Genomic DNA, 6,734 nt, shown 5'->3' with positions numbered 1-6,734 from the left:
TTCTCTTATCTAGGTGGGTGTACAGAAATTACTATGTGCGAATAAAATTGGGATTGGCTTTGACAGCACAGCTCCAGAGCAACTCATAAGAGCCTGGCGATGATGGCTGCAGTACTGACAATTCAATCTGTGATGTGTGTGTGTGTGTGTGTGTGTGTGTGTGTGTGTGTCAACATGCCTCCCATAGGAACATGTGGGCCGAGTTTAGACTGTCAATCAGGTTGTAGCTTGATTGGAGGGTGACCAAGATCAATGGCTCTCTGCAGCTGGCCTCTCTTTTCTCCCTTGAGATGGGCCACACACAGACTCTCTCTGCTTTCACTTCCTGTTAACAAGCCATGCGGAGCCGTGCTGAGGTGTGGAGCCATGTGAGAGCCCTGGAAATATTTGCACTGCCACTGGACACACAAGATTGTGCACCCACTGGCCTACGATCTTGTATTTCGCATCACTCCATCTGCTGTGTGAATCTGAGGAGGGATGTATGAACTAGCATCAGACTTAGGGGCTAATATCTGACTTAGGGACTTGATCTGGACTGGGCTTGGCTGTTTTCTTAATATGCAATTACTCTTTGACTTGAAGCTCTTTCTGATACATCTATGAGTGTCTCTGGATTTGTTTCTCTAGTCAACCTATATAACACATCATTCTTATATTGTTACTAAATGTTGTGCTTATTACTAAATTACAACTGCAAAGCTGTTTCTTCTCATTTTGAGTTGCGCTACATTAGTAAATAAAGATTTCGAACAGCTTTGATCATCCACATCATTAGGGTCCTCTCCACTTTGAGGAGTTTGTTCTTCATCAGTTATATTTTGAGTGACTTCCAACGTGATAAGAAGTCTGACAATACTCAACTGCTATTTATAAGTTTTCCAAAGTCTATTTCCTCAAAAAATGGACCAGCTATTCTTTCTTTCTGAACCTTGTTAGTCTGGAAGCTCTCCTAAACTCTGTTCACATTGGATGACCCTGCTGATATTTGAATCATCAGTGGCAAAACGTCCAGCCCCACAGAAAAACAAGCTGGCACAGTGCCAGAAACTGACAGGCATGCAGTGGTCAAGAAATACCACCCAGGAGGCTTCAAAAGGATAGTGGAACATGATAGAGTCCAATCCAAGCTCCAAGGTGTGCTACAGGTGATTCTGAGGTAAATTCCATTTCACTTAGTGTGCTTTCCACATCGAATCCTTCTGGTGTAGCCACTGAAGAATATAGTCCACCTTGAAAGGAAAGTGTCTAAAGTCCCGGTATTCTATAGCACACGGAGGTTCAAAAGGTTGGTGGGAAAATTTAATAAAAAAGATCATGGAATTTTTCCATCATGGTTTTGAAGCCCATTCATGCGTATATTTATGTATATTTTAACATGTCAATATACAGATAGAAAACTTTTAATATTTTTAGTTAAATTGTTTACATTTTCACTTTGTCCTCTGCTTGGTCTAATTGTTTCCTAATTAGTGATATCAATAGTAGTACTTTCCATACTGATCGAAAGCAGGCACTATTTTTTCCTCACGGTAGAAGTATATTTTGAATTCCCTCTTTTGAGGCTGTTTTTATGCTATTTGTTCTGAATTATAGCATCCTGACAGATCGTGTGATCATGTGGAAGGATCTTATCCTTAATAATGATTCTGTTTTAAATTCAAAATTGTCTGATTAATATCATTATGTCAACTTTTCTGTCTTTCAGTAATTGTCTGGATCATTTTCCTTCCTTTTGTAAGCACTTTTTTCCTGTCATTTTGTTTTATGTAAGTTTTTGTTTTTTAACTCACTCTGAGAGTTCCTGTCAACAGAATAGATTCATCTGTTTCTATTTATTGTGATTACTGATGTATTTGGATTTACTTTTGCTGTCATTTTTTATTCTTTATATTTGTCATGCTTCACTTTCCTTTCCCTTGACTTTTCTTCCTTTATTAGATTATTCAAGCTTCCTTTATTTCCTTTTCCATCTACTGCATTACAATTTATTTATGTCTTTTCCCAAAGGTTACATCTTGATTTTGATGCAAAAATGATGCTTGAAAAAAATTTCAATTTAATCAATATTTCTTCCTTATCTCTTGATTTGTGTTATATTACATATAATTTATTCTCATTAATATGTGTTCTACTTATTTAGGAAGCCATGGTGGCTCAGTGGATTAAGCATTGGGCTGCTCTTCTCAAGGTAGGCTGCTTAAACTCATCAGCCACTCCTCAGGATAAAGATAAGACGGTTAGGTTACTGTTTCTGAAACCTTTTGCAGACCTACTGTGTCCTATAAGGTCACTCTAAGTTACAATCAACTCAATATTAGTAGGGTTTGCTTTGGGCTTATTTTACCCATTTTGTTTTGTTTAAAATCAGTGCTGAAGTTTTTGCATCATTTTTCTTTTTTTGCTCAATTTTACTGCTTGTATTCTATTCTTTCCTTCTGGGTTGATATCTCCATTATAAGGTCAATTGTTTTTTAAAATTAAGTTGGCTTCACTGATTTCAAGTTTCTGAGTCTATACAAAGGTAAGATAAAAATGGTTGCTATGGAATCATCAAAGTGCTATTAAATAAAAATATAAAATAATTTTTCTTAACATACCTGCTATTTATACATGTCTGAAGGCAGTGTTTCCATATCTTCTACCTTTCCCCAAAGAATGCTGCACCCTTCCATTCACACTATCTCAAAATTGTAGCTTGGTCACCCTGGAGGGACCCAAATCATGTTTTCATCAAAGTTCTAAAGTTTAAGGAACAAAAAGAAGTCTGAGAGCAAGGTGAGAACTATAGCATTAAGAGAGTGCGATTTCCCAGTGAAATTCTCCCAGGCAGTCCTTGTTACCCTAGAACAATGAGCAGGCGCATTGTAGAGATAGAGAAACAACAACAAAAACCCTTGGCAATTCCCCTGGCATTTTTTTTCTCATCAACATCGCTCTCCATAACAAGCTGTCATGATTTTCCCGTGCCTGTCAAGAAAATCTACCAAGATAACACCAATTAAATCCTCAAAAAAACCCTCAAAAACCATAACCTCCTAATCAGCTGTCATTGTCTTGAATTTAACCCTCCTAGCAGATTACCTCAGAAGCCACTGGTACCCTGATGGCACTAAGACAAGGGTATTTCCAAGAGAATTTGAGTGTAGATGTCCAGGGAATGAGTCATGCACAGGTAATCTGGTACCATAATATTAATATTTTCATCTTATCCTTGTATATGAAAAAAATATTTCCTCTCTGTCTTTAAACTGATGTTTACCAGTAATAGATTGCAAATCCAACTTTTGTAAGTTTATTGAAGATTTTATCTTTTGGCCACATCATATGGAATTAGAACTCTTTTTTAAGTCTCATAGCTGTTTATTCGTATTACAGATTCTGTTCCTGCCATGTTGCTATTAGAGCTTATTTTCTTGTTGCTCTCAGTGTTTTTCATCTTTTTATTTTTGCATGTTCACTATAATGTCTTGGGTCAAATGTTTCATCTATTTGTTCTGGTCATTGTACTTATTGAGTTTGAGGATTTCTAAATATCAATTCTTGATCATTCTCAAGTATTACCACCTCAAAAACAACTTCCGCTCTACCATATCCATGCTTTCCATTAGAGCTCGTTGCACTAGTTGAAACAGGCCTGCGACTCAAAACCACCAGTCACTCTGCAGAGGGACAATGGGAATTTCCACTCCCATAAAGCCGTGGAAGCCACAGGGGTTGTTCTGCTCTGTCTAACAGGGTCCATATGGGTCGGAATCATCACCTTGGCAGTAAGTTTGCTTTTGTAATACAAAAGTTATAATTTTGATATTATCCATTATGCTTTTAAATTTGATTCATTGTTTTTATCATTCCAGTGATCTGCCCTAATAATTTTTCAGACATAATTTTACTATTTAATTTTATATGTGATTGTGCATTAGCTAATGTTACTCCAACTGGCATATTATCAGTTTCAATTGCTATTTGCCGTATGTTGGAATATCTTTGGCTCTTTTTGAAATGGACCTGTACTTTCCATTATATTATTTTATTGTTTTTATATTTAGACATGTTATTATTTTTTTAATCACATTTATTTTACAATATTTGTTGTTATGATGATATTATTTCATGTTCCTTGAACTCTGTTCTTCTATTGTTAGATCTGTTAATTATACGGTCATGGTACTTTGTTTTCCTTTGTTTTATAACAGTTCTTGTCACTATAGTCTAAGCCTGCTTTTGTTTTCCTTGTTGATTTCATTTGTTTTAGTTGTGTGCCTTTTCGATGCTTCTGCCAGAAAGTCCACTTTATCAGCAGAGGGTGAAGTTGCTTTCAACAGACTAGTTTTAGAACAGTTTAAGGTTCATAGAGAAATTGTACACAAAGCCCACAGCTCAGATATTTTCCCTCTCAGCTTTGCCCACCATTTCTACTTTTTCAAATATTTTTCATTCCTGTGGTACATTTATTATAACTGATCCACCAACATTGATACATTATTATTAACTAAAATCCTTAGTTTGTTTTAGAGTTCACTCTTTGTGTTGTACAGTTCCATGTGCTGTGATAAATGCAGTGTCATATGTCTACCATTACTGTACCATACACAATATTTTTGCTGCTCAAAAATGCCGGTGATCCAACCTCCCCCTCTCTTCTTATCTAACACTGAATAATTGCTGTTTTGTTTCTATAAGCTTTCTTTTCCAAAAAGGCCACATTTGGAATCATATGTAGGTTTTTCAGACTGGTTTATTTCATTCTGTGAAATGCATTTTCTTCGTGTATGTTCATAGCTTAATACCTTATTTCTTTCTATTGCAACATCCTATAGTATGTAGATACTGTGATATAACCTAGCGTGTTTATCCAATCATCTAAAGGTATCTTTGTTGCTCCCATTTTTGGCAATAACAAATAAAGTGGCTATAGAAATATTTACATTCTATTCCATTGCTGCAGAAGACCCCTTTAAAGTTTTAAAAGCAAGAATATTACTCTGAGAAAGAACAAATCTGTTTGGGAAGAAGTACAGCTAGAATGCCCTTGAAGGCAAGGATGACAAACTTCACCTATGTGCTTGGGACATGTAGTGAGGAGAGAGCTGTACTTCGAGAAAGATGCACCAGGCTTGGCAAAGTAGAAGGGCAGTTGGAAAGAGGAGGTCCAAGGAGATGGGCTGACCCAGTGGTGGCAACAACGGGCTCAAGGATAAGGCCAATTGTGAGGATGACCCAGGACCAGGCAATGCTTTATTCTGTCATTCTAGGGTTTTTTATAAGTTGGAACCAATCTGGCCATTTCTTCATCATATTGTTTTCTGCTTTGCTTAACTTTAATATCAATGCTGTTGTGAGATGATAGCTCATTATTATTGTTTTGCTCTTATTTGCCTATTTCTGACTCTAATGATCACAAGCATTTCTTCATGTTTTCTGTTCAGCTGAATGTGTTCTTAGATGAAGTGTCTTTTCATGTCCTTTGTCCACTTTTAATTGGATTATTTGTTTCTGAGATGTTGAAAGTTTTTATATTTGTCTGATATGTAATTACAAAAAAATACTTTCCCGGTCTGCGGGTTTTATTTTTTATTTTTGTTGAAATATTTTAATGCATGTAAGCCTAAGTCTTAGTATGGTGCTGCCACCTCTCAAACTATATATTTTGCAAATATGTTCTTAGTCTGTAACTTGTCTTGTCATGGTGTTAATCATGCTTTTTTTTTTTTTTTTACAAAGCAGAAATTTAAATTTTTATGAAATTTAACTAATTTTTTCCTTCAGTGCATCATGTTTTGGGTGTTGTCTAATATAATTCATTAATAAATCCACATTACCCACATTCTCTTCAGTTATATTCTGGCAGTTTTATATGTTTGCATCTTCCATTGAATACTATGATCCACTTTTAGTTCATTGAAAGCTCTAAATTCATTCAGTGAAAGCTGTAATGTTTACATCTAAATTATTTTTATTTTGTTTGCATGTTCATCTCCAGCAATTATTTACACCATTATCTGAAAGGGCTGTCCTTCCTCAATTGGAATGTATTTTCCTTTTTACTCTTTTATTATTTTTTAAGAGCAGTTGACTGTTGCATAAATCTATGTTTTGGTTCTCTCTTCTGTTCCATTGCTCAGTTTGTTATTTTTTCATTGATGCCACACTATCTTTTCCACAGTAGCTTTATAGTAAATTGGGTAATATCAGTCTTCCCACTCCGTTTTTCTTCAGTATTTCTGTGAGAATGGGAGAGGAGAGGTCAAGATCTCTCTGTCTGTTTTATCAAGAAAAAATATATATTTTTGGAAACTTCTGTAGACTTCTGTCACTTCGTCTAATCAGTGACCAAGTGTTCCAATGACATTTATCTGCAAATGAGACTGGATGACAACTTTCTCTGGATACTTTACTGCCCTTAACCAAATTTTGGTACTCTGAGTTAAAGAAAGAAAGAAATACCTATTTGAAGACATAATAAGGTTTTCTACAAAGATTTTCCTCTCTAAATTTGGTATAATATAAAGCCAATGTAGCTTCAAATCTCTATATCTCATAAATATGAACAAATAAAGGGTATTAAATGTGGAATGCAAAAAAAATTTTAAATATTAATGAACATGTGCTTTATCTTTAGCCTTTTGATCATTTGGAAGAGAGAAGAAATATATTTGTTTTTAAAATTTTCCCAGGGATGAAAATTCTGCTTCATTGGCATCAAAATACCACTATCAACTGGGCTAATATAT

This window comes from Echinops telfairi, unplaced genomic scaffold (assembly GCF_000313985.2).
Source record: "Echinops telfairi isolate 266 unplaced genomic scaffold, ASM31398v2 ScPeMD7_3533;HRSCAF=4204_0, whole genome shotgun sequence".
Taxonomy (NCBI): domain Eukaryota; kingdom Metazoa; phylum Chordata; class Mammalia; order Afrosoricida; family Tenrecidae; genus Echinops; species Echinops telfairi.
Note: the sequence above shows the minus strand (reverse complement) of the source record.